The 15,666-nt window shown below is 34.9% G+C and overlaps 1 protein-coding gene and 1 long non-coding RNA gene across 7 annotated transcripts in view; both read right to left on the bottom strand.

Moving 5' to 3' along the window:
- The window catches only part of LOC6034075 (ribosomal protein S6 kinase beta-2), a 69,225-nt gene that overhangs the window by 18,415 nt on the left and 35,144 nt on the right, over nt 1-15,666 (bottom strand). The gene's annotated exons all lie outside the window — the stretch shown is intronic.
- LOC119768787 lies at nt 13,918-14,901 on the bottom strand. Its single transcript, XR_005278226.1, has 4 exons — nt 14,759-14,901; nt 14,631-14,702; nt 14,454-14,571; nt 13,918-14,359 (listed from the first exon to the last, which is right to left on the bottom strand). It is a non-coding gene; the product is annotated as an uncharacterized LOC119768787 (long non-coding RNA).

Here is a 15,666-nt window from a genome sequence, read left to right as displayed (position 1 = left end):
CAATCTTTTTTTTTATCTTATTACAGCATTGGAAAAGGGAAAATATTTTTTTTCATTTTCCTCGGTCGGATCGCTTAAAAGAGTGCCTATTTATTTTACAGGAATGTAACGAAAATTTTTTTAAGGGGTTTCATTTTTATAAAAAATATCAAAAAATAAAAAAAAATCTGAAAATTGTATCTAATGACTGTAAAGTGAACTTTCTATCACTCGTGAAAGTTTTATTAAAATAATTTTTGATATGATTTAGCAAAATATAATTTATGTTTGCAATTTGAGAAAGAAATTTATGTTTGGAATTTGGGACTCTCAAGATATATCTCGTGGGCATGAAGAAGCCACATTTTTTTTTAATTTAGATTTCTCAAAATTAAAAAAAACTTGTGTAAATTCGGATGGTGTTCTTTTGGAAGGTTGAATATTACCTCTTTTATGATGTAATTTTAACTCAATTTAGACTGAAAAGTGACATTACGCAAGAAAAATGGTAAAATTACACATTTTTCTGTCATGAGCAATTCTCTACCAAAACCGGAAATGGATTTTATTTGTATTTTTTTATTTGGCTCAAACTTTATGGGGGCCTATGACCAAAGAAGCTATTTTGTGTCATTGGTTCACCCATACAAGTCTCCATACAATTTGGGCAGCTGTCCATACAAAAATGGTACCTTAATTTTCGAATAACTGTAACTTTTGAATGAATTTTCTGATCAATCATTTTTCATTATTGATCGGCAAAAATGTAGGTATTGTTGAGGACTATTGAGAAAAAAATATGTACACGGAAAAAAAATAACATTTTTGATTAACATTTTTTCACAAAAACTCAATTTCCCAAAATACGTATTTATTGATTTTCGAGATTTTTTGATATGTTTTTGGGGATAAAAACCCGCAACTTTTGAGCCATAGAGAAACATGGTCAAAAAATCTGTTAAAACATGAAACTTTCGTGAAATTTTCCGATCTTTTCGAAAAAAGTATTTTGAAATTTTTAAAATCATGACTAACATTTTAAAAGGGCCAAACATTGAGTATTACGCCCATTTAAAATGTTCCCTAAAACATATCAAAAAATCTCGAAAATCAAAAAATACGTATTTTGGGAAATTCAGTTTTTGTGAAAAAATGTTAATAAAAAAATCGGCATAATCCGTGTACCTATTTTTTCTCAATAGTCCTTCATGATTTTGTTTTACGGTGTAGTTTATTCCTGCTTTTTGATATAAAAAAACTATTTTCAAGCTTTTTTGAAATGAACTTTTCGAAATTTGTCCTTCGTCATGTACAAATGAACCACTTGACAAATTTTCCTAAATATAAGCCGATTTGGATGAAGCAGTGAATTTTGAGAAGATGAAAATGTATACATTAATACCTTCAATAGAAATTCAATAATATTTCAGTGTTTGCTGATACAAACACTTGGAAATTCAACTGATTTGCATGAATGTAACTAGTTAAGCCATAATTTCAAAATTGTAGTGAAAAATCGTTGTTAAATTAGTTGAACTCGATTGCAAAGGTAATTAAATTTTTGATCTGAAATAAACCTAGGTCTTCTCATTTTCTTGCAGAACTCTATACCATAATTTCAATTTCTTGACTTTCTAAGGAACACAGTTCAAAAAATTAAATTTCAATTAAAAAATTTGAAGGCTTGATATTACCTTTTTTAAGATGTAAATAGACCTAACTTTCTGTAGAAAAAACGCAATTGCACACAGTAAAAAAAATCATGGCAATATTACATCTAAGAATGGATACATCTTTTATGTTAGAGAAAATGTGTAATCTCACCTCTCAAAATGTGTAAATTTAGTACTTTTCTGATGTAACTTTTTCAGCTGAAATTTAGGTAAGATTAAACCTTAAAAATAGTAATATTCAACCTTCTAATAATACACCATTAAAATTTACACATTATTTTTTTAATGTGCACATAATTTTACTTTTGAAAATTAAATTAAAATAAATTGAACATTTTTCAAATTTTGTTAAAATAAGAAAATATTGGCGCTTGGGGGGGCTTGAAATTTTCAAAAAGTGTCCACGTGGTTTATGAATGGTCCCTGTGAAAGGTGCAATTATTAATGATTATTTCTCATTTTTGCCAAAGACACCAAATCGATCAGAAAAAAAACAGAATATTTTGACATAATTTTTGTATGGCCGGCTGAGGAATTCTCTCAAATTTCACTTTTTGTTGTCGAGACTTTTAATTTTGTTTTTTGATTCTATTTGGATGAAACTTTGTCCATGAATTTTCCTTATCAAAATTAACCATTTTGCATCATTAGTTTTTGCATGCAATTTTGCGGACTGGTCACACAAGATGTGCAAGAGAATATTCGAAAATCTGTATCTCGGGAGATTTTCTGATCGATTTGGTGTCTTCGGCGAAGTTGTAGGTTAAGATCAGAACTTTTCAGAGTAAAACAACAAAATGCAAAGAAGAAAAAAAAAATGTATTTGACTGTTTAACTTCAAGTTGAATTCTCAAAAAAGAATATTATCCAATCTGCAAAATTTATTGATTTTTGGGGACTTAACGGTGCACATCAACCAGAGCTTTTGCACCCAGATTATTATTACAGACATTTTAGTATCTTCAAAACTACGGGAACTATCGAATTACTTTTGAATTCATCCCTATGCTACTATTTCCAAATAGATTTACAACAAAATTTGTCTATTTTTTTTTTATTCAGATGATTACAGGATTGGATCCCTATGTTAAACATTTTTGGAATAAGAAGACCACAACTTCCTTAATTGCTGTGTATCCTTAAAAAGATATTCAGTTTAGGGTGGTGCAAAATTTTGATATGCCTTTCTAAAAAAAAAAGATTTTTGGGAAAAATATATTTTGTCAATTAAAATTTCTAAAATCTTTTTAAAGATGTAAAATCAAATTTGCAAACAAAAATTACTGATTTTTTGATAATGTGCACCGGTTTCAAAAGCACCCTTGCAAACATTTTTTTTAAAGCTTAGAAGATTTCCTACAATTTACATATTTTGACTTATTTGAACTTATTAGAGTTTGGTGAAAATTGAGTTTTTCCCAGTGTGATATCTCCAAAACCAAAAACAAAACTTGTTAGTCAAAATAATTTCGAAATTATAAAATCAAGTCCAACATTTCAAAAATGTCTTAAATATGTGTAAGCCCTTACAAAAGTTACTCTTGATCTAAAATTTCAACATTATCTTTATTGAAAAGCGGAAAATTTTACAATTTTTTTTTCATTCTAAATCGAACCAATGGCAATGCTGTAGAGCAAATAATTTGATTTGATTTTGAAATCGAACCTAACCTAGCTTTAAAGAATTGAATTGATTTTTTGAAATATTCATTTCTTATGTCATTATTTAGTACAAAAATGTGAAATCATAGGAACACATATTGTTATTTTAGATTGACCAAACATAATGGATATAATGTATTGAAAAAAAAAGATTTAAAAAAAAAGAAATATTAAGATTCAATCCATGACTCAGAGGTTGTTTTGAAAATTTGCTCTAGATATCAACTGAAAAAAGTTTTAAAAAATATATCAAAAAAAAATCAAATAATTGTCTCATTAATTTTCATTAAAATTCATCGATTAACTTAAGACAAAAAATACAAAACCAACTAATGAGTGAGTAATTTTCCCCATTTCGATCGTGTCAAAATCCAAAACCGAAAATCTTCCCACCCCCCCAATTCGAGAAAATCACACACCCGTGGAACAATGAAGCATCCGCGGAATGCGCGACGACGTTCTAAAAATAAGACCGCGCACACAACAACAAAAAATGTGAAGTAATTTCCGTGTACAAATGTAAACCGGGGGGGTTCTAAATTTAACACAACAAAAAACGCACATGTGCCGGCGACCAGCGACGACGCCTTTAAAAACAATCGTCGCGTGTGTAATGACAGGGCGCCGGTCGTGATGCCGTCGGCCGGAATTTTCGCTGGCGAGTGTTTCGAGGGCGGGTGGATTTCGGTCGTATATGCTTTCTAAGAATATCACAGTTCGAGTTTCATTCATTGGAACCGAAGGGAGGGGATGCAGTTGGATTTTGTAACTTGCTTTTGAAATAAGGATTTGTTAACTTGCTTTTGAAATCTTTCAGTGTCTTTCTCTTATTTGGTAAAAAAAGACGGTACAATGAATAACCAAACAGAAATAAACAATGAATTTCAATGAAAAAAAAAACAGTTTTTGTAACGGGATTCGAGCCCAAGACCTTTGACCTGTCAAATTCGTGCCTATACCGTATCGGCCACTATGACTAGAGGAGTTAGGAAAGGTCATTAGCCAATACAGTGATTCTCAGGAGGTTAAACTGTCAAAAAATGACTACAAATTTGTGTTAGTGTAATTAAAGGGTATTTTGCTCCCAAAATCACCGCCAACATCTCTGTTCAAATTGGGACTATTTTACTCTTAACTATTTTCCTAGAAATTTTTCAACAAAAAATAATAATAATGAAAAAGCAAAAACAAATCTTGTTGTTCACCAATTCTGTCACATTTCGATCCACAAAATTAGAAACGAATGTCGAATCAGTTATCGAATCGATCGGCACCGCAGCTCTGTTAAATAATTCTGTCAACAATCAGGCAGCAGTTCCATCACGCACACTCACAACCCAAGTCCAAATCCAAATATCGAAATCTTTGCCCATATCACGTCCATCGATTCGCCGTTTCCTTCCTTTCACATTCAAGTTGTAAAAGCCTCTTTTGCCGGCAAAATTTCGCTCTTTTTTCCGGGTTTTCCTTCACGCATATCGCGTTTTAATGTATAACACGCGTGCAAACTTGAACCGCTTCCAAGGTGGTATTGGTGAGTAAGTGTGTGTTTCTTTGGCTGAATCAGCAGTCCACCACCGTCACCACCAGCAGCCAGACGCGTGTCCGCCCCGACCAAACAACCCCCAAATTTTGAGTTCAAGGTAGTGCAAACTAAATATTTTGACGACGACGACGACGACCGGCAAACGGACCGTCGAAAGGAGCGACAAAGTCGACGGTTTTTTTACTTCTTATTTCTGATTTTTTATTCAAAGTTAACTTGAATTACTTTTTCATGATTTTTTGAAAAGTGATTTGATTTAAAATATATTATCTATTTTTCTTGAATCGCGCAAACAATATATCTCTTCCTGTCATACTTCATATTTCAAACCTTTCATGGTCAGATTTGTCCGTTCAAAAACTCCTTCTCAACTGTACATTTCTGACCAAGGTCGTTCATAAGGTTGGAATCAGTCGAAAGTTTGACAGACCATCAAACTATCTAAAAACGTCAAAAATACCAAATTCACGTTCGGCATGACATGTTTAACTTTTGCTGCATCTAAACAAAAGGAAAATTTAAGCTGGCTCCAACCTTTCATACGAGATCTGGCCAACCTCTTACCTTATGCCGGCAGGTATCCCACCGGCGAATGCGGTGTTGGTGTGAGTTTTATTACACACACACACACACAAACAAAGCATGATTAGATGAAGTTCGAGATGAATGTAGTTGTTGGATGGTGGGTGAATGATGGATCGGAAGTTTGGCTTGTGGTGGAAAAATAAACGAAAAAAAAAGATGTTGATAAAAATTATTAGATATGGCATAATAAACCTAGGAAACCTAAGCGGCAACGGAGATGGCTATCGCGGTAATAAACTGGCAATATTGCCCCATTGGAAAACCACGAAAACAAGGTTATTTTTATTATGAGCTTTTCGGAGTGGATTATATGTGTAGCCAGTACCTGCTGTACAAGTCGTACAAAAGTGCGAAAAAAAATCGGTTGCGTTTACGTCAAGGCGCCAGACCGCGGGTAAATATTTTATCGTGACATCAGACGATTTCAATGACATCAATACGCGGTGGAATTGGCGTCAGTGGTGGAAAGTTTTTTGTTTTTTTTTTTTCGAAATTTAACAGTTCAATTATTCCAGAATATAAACGATGAAACAACACATAAATTGGGCTTTGCGTTTAACCGGAAGTGTTTTGAACAAATTAAATAAAAAACGTTTAAAAAAAAAATTCTTGAATCAATTAAATTTCAAGTCTGTTAAGGTCTAGATGTCGCTATTGAGAGGTGAAATTTTCATGGGATTTTTTCAAATGTGTAGAGAAAGGCAAACTTTTAGATTTTTTCCCGAAAGGTGGTGTTAATTGCGCTGAAACAGATAAGATTCTAATGTAAAATTGAACGCTTTACAATTTTGTTGAAGAGAGTAAAGCGATCCGATCCTCGATCCTGAGAAGGCTAAAAAATACGTTTTTGTATGAAAAAAAATTGACTAACTTTAATGTTCTATAGCGACTTCTAAACATTAACTTTTTGGTTCAAAATTGGCACAGAGGTTTTGCCTAAGAAATAGAGCTGGTGTGTCTCTGAAATCCTTTTTTTGTCGCCCTAGTGGCCATTCAAATCCTATTTTCGTATTCACGATTTTTAGATTAAGGGTTAAACATTCAATATTACGCCCTTATGAAATATAAGTCCTGATTTTAAAATTTTGAAAATATTGTTTTCGAAAAGATCGGAAAATGTCACGAATGTTTCATATTTTAACAAAGTAAATCGGACCATTACTTGCTGAGATATCGACCTTTGCAACGTTTGCATGGCAATATTTCAGTAACTAAGGGTCGTATCAACAAAGTTCAAAAAAGCAAAATGTAGAGAATTTTCTCAGCTTTTCAAAAATATTTCAATCAAAAGTGGGCAAACATGGGCACTAATTTAAAAAAATTAATAACTGCGATTATTTTGAAAAAAATTACCTAAAAATGGCTACAACTTGAAAACGCTGCACTTTATCAAAATTTCACCAAAGTACTTTTTGATTGCAAATTTGATTTTACATCGAAAAATGAAGCTGAAAAATTTTTGCGACCAATATTTCGATTTATTGAAAAAATCTGTATTGTTTCAAAAAATCATAACTCGGTCAAAGATTGTTTGCCTATTTTGGAAATTTCTGAAAAGTTGACATTTGATGTCCTCTAAAACATATCAAAAAATAAAAAAATAAAAAAGTGTTTTTTTTTTGCAAATCAAGTTTAAGTAACAAAAAGTGAAATTAAAAATCACCAAAATTTTACCGTGTATCATTTTTTTCAGTGTAGTCCTTATCCATACGTACAACTTTGCCGAAGACACCAAATCGATCAAAAAAATCCTTCAAATGATACGAATTTTTGAATTTTCATGCGTCATTTTTGCATGGACAGCTGCCAAATTTGTATGGAAAATTATATGAACGAACTTAAGATGCAAAATGGCTTCTTTGGGCATACCAAAGGCACCAAAAAAGTTTCAGCCGGATAAAAAAATACAAAAATTAAAATTAAAGAAAAAAGACCGATTCCATTTTTTATCAAAAAAATATGATATTTAAGATCTGTACCAAGTCCATACCAAGTCCATACCAGTAATTTAAGAAACCTAAATTTAGAGTTTAGTGGTGAAAAAAAGCCCAAAATCCTTTTCTTGTTATTTGGGTTTAGTTAAATTCTCGATTTTTTCCCAGAATTATGATTAAATTTTGTCAAGATTGAGATATAAAATTTAACCCTCTACAACCCAACTCCACCTCTAGACTCAAGACGAGCTAAAAACATATAAAAAAATCATTTTTTTCAACATTTTCAGCATTGGAAAAAAGAACTCTTTAAATTTTAGAAAATATTATGGTTGGAATTTGGACTTGTTTGATGGGACTTTGCAAATTTTTTTTTAAATCTATGTTTTAAGGATGAAATTTGGCTCTGTTTTTTTACATACCTATTTTTAAAGGGAAAATTAGTATGCAATAATTTTTCTGGTTCCTCAGACTAAGCCTATACGCATTTTCCACAATCTAAATGATAATGGTATCATTCTGTAGCAAATAATGTAAAAATAAAACAAGTAAAAAAAAAAATAATAAATGACTTGACAAACAAATCAAAAGGTCGCCATAGGAGGAGGTAAAACAAGCCAAACAATATCAAAAACAAACATAAACAAAACATAGCATAGCATAGCATTGGTGTCTACCCGTAGCTGCTACTTCGTTATTGACCAGGACCCCCAAACTTTGCTCCGTGGACCACAGATGAAAAGTAGGAACCAATCATCACCCCTTCGCAATTTTCAAAGGTCCCTATCGTGCTGATCAATACCGACGCCGGCCACGACCAGTGGTAAGACACGGGGAAGTGGATGGGAATGTTAGCCGATACTTGAGTGATGGGACCGCCAAATCGACTGCGTCTCCGACAAAGTATCACATGAGTTTTGAGGGGTTAGTAAGATGGGTATGAGGTCAGGATTCACTGTGGTAGGTGATGCGACCATGAGCAATTTGTTTACAGGACTGCGCGTCCACACAGGCACCGCACTACTCCAAAAACAAACATAAACAAAACAAAACAAAAAATTAAACAAGAAAAACATAAAACAAAAGAAGTATGTATTTTGTAGAACAAAACTTACCTCCTAAACACAAGATTTTTTTTTCATTGGCATTAGAGGGTAAAAGCTCTACAATTTTGTCGAAGAATGCAGAGTGATCCGAGTAATTAGCGATTTAAAAAAATACGTTTTTGTATGAAAATCTTCGTGGTTGGGTTTTGGTAGGATAATTTGGTAATTTGTCCTATTTTATTCATCATCATAAAAACTGTAAAATATTACAAAAAACAAGATAAACAATGTAACAACTAGTTCCGTAATATCTTTAAATAGGCGTAAAGTTACTTGTTTTTACTCAAGGTTGCGCCCAATAGAAAGTTCAACGCTGATTTTCTAATCGATAGTCCTAATTATTTTTAAAAATGTGCATAATAACATTTTATATGGGTTCCCTAATAAGCACTTACTTTGACAATTTAATTTTAATTATGGAGCTGAATAAAATGAGTAAACTTGATACTGTTTTTTTTTATAAAAAAAAAACCAGGTTGAAAAAGAGAGGAAGATAATGTTTTTAGAAACTAAAAGTTTCTCACATTAATTACTGATAACATAGATATTTAAAAAAACAAGAATTGTAAAAAAAAACATTCAAAACAAAATATTTTTAAACAAATTTGGTTAAAATTTACGATTTTAACAAATGAATTCTCATTTATTCATAAACTAGGAGTGTGATTTGAGCAAATATTTGTTCAAAACTGCACTCCAGGCCGGTACAAATTTGAGAATTTTCCTTATCGAAACCTAACCTAACCTTCAGCTTCGCTAATCACACCAACAATATTGTGTCGGTAAACAACAACCCAAAAGCTCACCGAAATTTCGCACACTCACACGCACAAACGTAGGAAGGTACTCTCTTTATAATTGCTACAGAAGCTTTCAAGGTGAATTCGGCGACGACGCATGCGATAACAGCAGACGCCAGACCGAAAGACCGCCGGCCTTGATAAGTTTGTTGACTTCAGGAGTTTGAACCTGCCGGAGACTTTTTTTTCGGGCGAAATTTATCAATCGACTGCCTGCCGGCTTCCTTGTTTGAGTTTTCAGTTTGAATGTTTGCGCTACTTTGAACTCACGCCGCTTTGCTTCGAGGAAAACAACATATTCGGTTGTTCAATGAGGAAAATAGTACTTCTTGCAACTTCTTGGAGCTTTCACCTACACAACTCGATTCACCGCAAAGGGGAGAAATTCCAGACGAAAAGTGAATGGAAGAAAGCAGCTGCTGCCGGCACAGTTCGAGACGACGTTCGTTGGATGGTTGGCATACGCAAGAAAATTGTCAGGTAGGTCATGTCCATCGATCCATCGAAAGAGAAGGAGGAGCAAGACTCTTGGAGTCGAGAGGAGATTCGGAAATTTTTGCTTGGCGATTTTTTTTTGCGTTGCCTGCAGCAGCATCCACTGGGATCGACGCGACGGATGGAGAAAGGAAAAAAAGAGAAAGTCGGAAGATACTCTCTCACATCTTGGGAAGTACATCATCGTGAGAGCGTTTCGAGAGAAAAAGTATGGAGTTATAACTGTGAAATTTGTTGTATTGGCATCTACAATTGTTCACTTAATTTTTCATACAAATTTGGCAGCTTTTCATGCAAAAATAATATACGAAAATTCAAAAATCTGCATTTATCTTTTGAAGGAATTTTTTGATTGATTTGGCGTCACTTAAAAAAGATACAGGGTAAATTTTTTTTGGTGATTTTGAATATCACTTTTTGTCACTAAAACTTGATTTGCGAAAAAAAAAACTATTTTCATTTTTTTTCTATTTTCTTATATGTTTGAGGGGACATCAAATGTCAACTTTTCAGGTGCAAAAAATGTTCAACCGAGTTATGATTTTTTTAGCAATACTGATTAAAAAAGAAAACAAAATCTTGGTCACAAAAAATTTTCAACTCTATTTTTCGATGTAAAATCAAAAAAACTCATTTTCGTTAATTTTAATACTTAGCAAGGCCAAATCCCAGCAACAACAACAAAAAAAAACATTTTGTTCAATAAAAAACACTAAAACTTAAAAACTGTGCACTTCATAAAATTTTTACAAATAACTTTTCGATTTGGGTAATTCTCTACTAACTCACACGAAATCGGGAAAAGTTGCCCCGACCCCTCTTCGATTTGCGTGAAACTTTGTCCTAAGGGGTAACTTTTGTCCCTGATCACGAATCCGAGGTCCGTTTTTTGATATCTCGTGACGGAGGGGCGGTACGACCCCTTCCATTTTTGAACATGCGAAAAAAGAGGTGTTTTTCAATAATTTGCAGCCTGAAACGGTGATGAGATAGAAATTTGGTGTCAAAGGGACTTTTATGTAAAATTAGACGCCCGATTTGATGGCGTATTCAGAATTCCGAAAAAAACCTATTTTTCATCGAAAAAAACACTAAAAAAGTTTTAAAAATTCTCCCATTTTCCGTTACTTGACTGTAAAAATTTTTGGAACATGTCATTTTATGGGAAATTTAATGTACTTTTCGAATCTACATTGACCCAGAAGGGTAATTTTTTCATTTAGAACAAAATTTTTCATTTTAAAATTTCGTGTTTTTTCTAACTTTGCAGGGTTTTTTTAGAGTGTAACAATGTTCTACAAAGTTGTAGAGCAGACAATTACAAAAATTTTGATATTTAGACATAAGGGGTTTGCTTATAAACATCACAAGTTATCGCGATGTTACGAAAAATAAGTTTTGAAAAAGTTATTTTTTGCGTGACCATGAACGGCCATGATCGATGACGAAAAAAAAATGAAAAAATGACCCTTCTGGGTCAATGTAGATTCGAAAAGAACATTAAATTTCCCATAAAATGACATGTTCCCAAAAATTTTACAGTCGAGTAACGGAAAATGGGAGAATTTTTAAAACTTTTTTAGTGTTTTTTTCGATGAAAAATACGTTTTTTTCGGAATTCTGAGTACGCCATCAAATCGGGCGTCTAATTTTACATAAAAGTCCCTTTGACACCAAATTTCTATCTCATCACCGTTTCAGGCTGCAAATTATTGAAAAACACATCTTTTTCGCATGTTCAAAAATCAGAGGCGACTCGTGCCCGAATGTAGTACCTGTTCAATATTATTTTTTTAAATTCTTTATTATAGAGTTTTTCAGCCGGAGGCTGGTTCAACTCATTTGGATGATTTGACTTCGTGCTTGAAGTCGACCCGGTTACAATGTTGTTTTTAATAAATATTGATTATAATAATAGATCGTAGTAAATTTTTGAATCTTTATGTTCAAAAATGTTTTTAAAGCTTTTTTCTTTCCAATGGCTTTTATTTTTATGTTTTATTATTTTTATACTATTATAATTTTCTGTTTATGCAAATAATTAATTACACTTATGATTAAGACTTTTTTATCTGGTTAAAATGTATTTTTAAGACTTAATCATTAGCGTGGCGAATGTGGAAAAATAGAGCAATCGCTCTGCCATCCTTATCGAAATTCAAGGGAAGTTATTGAACATTGTACTAAAATTCAAAACTCTTCATCAGGATGTTCAGAAAAATACCACATCCTTCACAAAGGAAAACTGTTTATTGGGCTTTGTAAGGCCCAACTAATATTGAGCTAACTTGGTTACTATTTAAAAATTCAATTGACATTTTACTTTATACTTTTTAGAACCAGGTCGTATCACTTTTGATCCTGTGTCAAATTTTTAGAGAATTGAATTTACTCACTGTTATGTCCTCATGGTTTTGGAATTTAATTTCTGAATAAAAAGAAGAGCTTCTTCTGATGTTAAAAACAAAACTATATTGACATGAATCCGAGATAATGAAAATATTTGTTTTTAGCATCAGTGAAAAAAAAAACAGAACAAATTCATGCTACAATATATGATAATAATAAATTCAACTAGAGTGAACCGGACCAACAGTCTGAATAAACACAGTCATTTTTGGAGCATTTAATGGCATCAAATCTTGCACTTTTTAGGACTGCATCCGCTTTAAATACAATCATCCTGAAAATAGAATAACGATCATGGTTGAATCTACGATCATAATTCTTCTCATGGGTCCCGATACTGGAAAAAACACAGTACTTTTTTGTTTCAATTGTTTCAATTCAATCTATCAATCACACTATCTAAACTTAACATTACATCACTTTCCAGTAGAGCAAGAATCCACTAGTTACCAAGAAGATCGAAGAGGTTCAACGCGCGCAGTTGAACATTCCAGTTTTAAAACAAGCGATCACCAGTCTGCGCAAAACAGCCTGATGCCTAAAAGTGCGCCAAATATAGAGCAATATCTGTGGTGCTCTCGCGCTCTCTCATTTATTCATGCTCTCAACGTGCTGTCAACGCGCTGGCTTGTTTACCTTTTGCAGAGCTGAGCGAGCTAAGTCAGGCCTGGGGGTGGCATTTCGCTCTCTCCCAAAAATGCTGTCAGTTCACGCTCTCAGATTGAACCAGATTTACCAACACATCGATAATGCCGCTGCGTATGAATAGGATGCTCTTTACATGTGTTGATTTTTTTCCGTATGGAGATTTTTTCCCCAACGTTCAGAGGGTCGGTGTGAACGCGACGAGAATTGCGCGTGGCCCGTCAGGCTGGCTCGCTTTAGTATTGGTGGGTTGTAAAGAGAGGTAAAGAGTAAAGGGTGGCGAGCCAATGCTTTTTTGGTGCATGCAGCGCTGCTGAACATAGGACGTCGATTTTGTTAACGTATATTCAAACAAAAATTGTAATTGTATGTTGCTGGTTGAAAAAGCACCGCGGTACTTAAATAAAAAAAATATCCGCATGAAATCGGCTACCTGTTCAATGAACAGGTTGAACAGGTGGACGAGTCGCCTCTGTCAAAAATGGAAGGAGTCGTACCGCCCCTCCGTCACGAGATATCAAAAAACGGACCTCGGATTCGTGATCAGGGACAAAAGTTACCCCTTAGGACAAAGTTTCACACAAATCGAAGAGGGGTCGGGCAACTGCTGTGTGAGTTGGCGGAGAATTACCCAGCCATGGTTTCAACAATTGAACGAAAAACTTGTTTTAAAATGCTACACTAGTTCAGTTGTTTTAGTTTAAAAAAATGTAAGGATTTGACGAAAACAAAAATGTTAGCGAAAAAAAAAGTTTGCACATCGAAAATTTTCAAAAATATAAAAGATTTTTCAAAAACCCAAACATGCTAATTATGATTTTAAACGCAGAGAAATGAATTTTAAATTGAGTTCAGCTGATTGTACTTGTATTTCCATTGAAGTTGTCACCAGCTAACCAGACATGTATGAGACTTGGATAACAAAAAGTTCACAACTCACCAGAAACGCTGTTTCCCGCACCACGAAGTCCAGTTGTTGAGGTTCGCGTCCGCTGAGCAGAAATTCCTAAGATCCTCTCCCCGTCTCCACACCCAGAACCGAAAAAGTAGAATATTTGCAGTGCACAATAAAATCATTAGTTATAATTTTTCAAGTTTTATTTGGCCCAAAAGGGCGGAAAAATTCAGAAATACACAAGAATTTATCATGATTGGATCCATTTAATCGCACTCAAAGAGGCGCCTTCATCAGGCCGTTTTAAACGTACGGACAAGATGGTCATACTAAACCTATATTAGTGAATTAACCTAAGTGTAAATGTGTCAGTGTAAAAGTGTAAATCCCTCGACGCTGCTGTCTGCGGTACGGCGTTCTCACGCACTCGTTCGTCGGCTTGGTCGCCCTGACCCGCCGTCATACCAGCTGCCCGTCGTAACACCATCTCGCCACCGACTCCTAGCCGGTTCTCCGGGCACACCAGCGGCCCAGTCAAGCGCGGCGTAGATCCACTCCAGTGGACCAACGTTCGTTCCAGCCGCCGCCATTTTGTAGTTGTAGTACATGTTTGGAAGAGAAGAATAGGGCCTGGACAGAAGTCCAACGAGAAGTCCTTAGAATGGCGATATTCTACCAATTTTCCCCAAAAAGTCCACTCTGCAGACACCCTCACGAATCTTACCGATCTCAATCAATACTCCTGCTTACTGCATCGATGCACGCGCACAAGCCATGTTAATAAAGCTTTGGCGCTTAGGTGAGGCGCAGACCACAGTCCGGCCAAAAGATGACCAATTGCTCTAAAGAAATAAGCGCTTAATTTAGTAATCAGCAGCGCTAGGTTAGAACCACTTCGCACCTATTGTGATCGCGTTCAATTTGGTTCACCGCGAAATCACTCCGTCCCGATCCTCAGCCTCAAAGCTGCGTTCTAGATAAAACAATTAAGTTAGAACTAATCCACCATTTTCCCGGGACACTGCTTACAGCAGTCAGGTCGATGAACCCGCGGCACAAATATCCAACTTGTAGATCTTCTTCACACTGTTTTGTTCCTCTTGCAGACGCGAAATTGGTTTAGCGAGGTGACCTGCTTTATGGTTAACTGCCAACTGATGGTGGTATTAGAGCATGTGGTAGGTTTTATCAGTTCGATGGTCATCTTCGGGCTTATCGTTTCTGAGCGAGAGAGCAACGTGAGCGAAGTGAGGTCAGCCCTCAGGGTCATCAAACCGGTCCACCGGTTCTGGACTGGTTGATTGAAGGAGATTAATTGAGATTATGCGGTGATCGTGGGTGTTAATGTTGATCTCCGTGTTGACTGTCGCACAGGTAGTTGATGTAGTCTTCCCTCGTGGTCATTCCATGCACAGGTGTGCACTTTCAGGTAATCGCAAATGCTGATGATGATTGGGGTAAACATTGGTGCAGATACCCTCAGTGAGCGAACAGTAGGTTCAACTCTCGCGGATAGTGCGTACGCGAGGTGGTATTGGGCAGTGTACGGACATCTGGTGCAAACGATCGTGATAGCGTACGATCAGTCGTGGTGAGGTTTGTGGTGTTGTTCTGTTGTGCAAGTGTAGTGCAATACATAAGCCTACAGACTGTAAAGATTTGCCTTCACGGTTCTATGTGGGATAAGCGGTCGACGATTGTCAAACCTGAGCAGATGAAGATCGTGGTCAGGTTACAACACCCCTAGACCCAATGGCAATAAATAATCTAAAACTGTGGTTTTTGCTTATTTATTGACACTGTTTGTTGTCGTTTAGCTTTAGTTATCAAAATTTTATACATATGTAGTAATGCTGGTGAATTTGTTGGGCAGTTTCTAAGAGAAAAATGATCATGTTAGAAAATCGCGAATAGTGTAAGAATGTGTTCGTGCTGGT

Source organism: Culex quinquefasciatus, chromosome 3 (assembly GCF_015732765.1).
Source record: "Culex quinquefasciatus strain JHB chromosome 3, VPISU_Cqui_1.0_pri_paternal, whole genome shotgun sequence".
Taxonomy (NCBI): domain Eukaryota; kingdom Metazoa; phylum Arthropoda; class Insecta; order Diptera; family Culicidae; genus Culex; species Culex quinquefasciatus.
The sequence above is the reverse complement of the archived record's forward strand: the minus strand, read 5'-3'. Positions and strand labels throughout refer to the sequence as shown.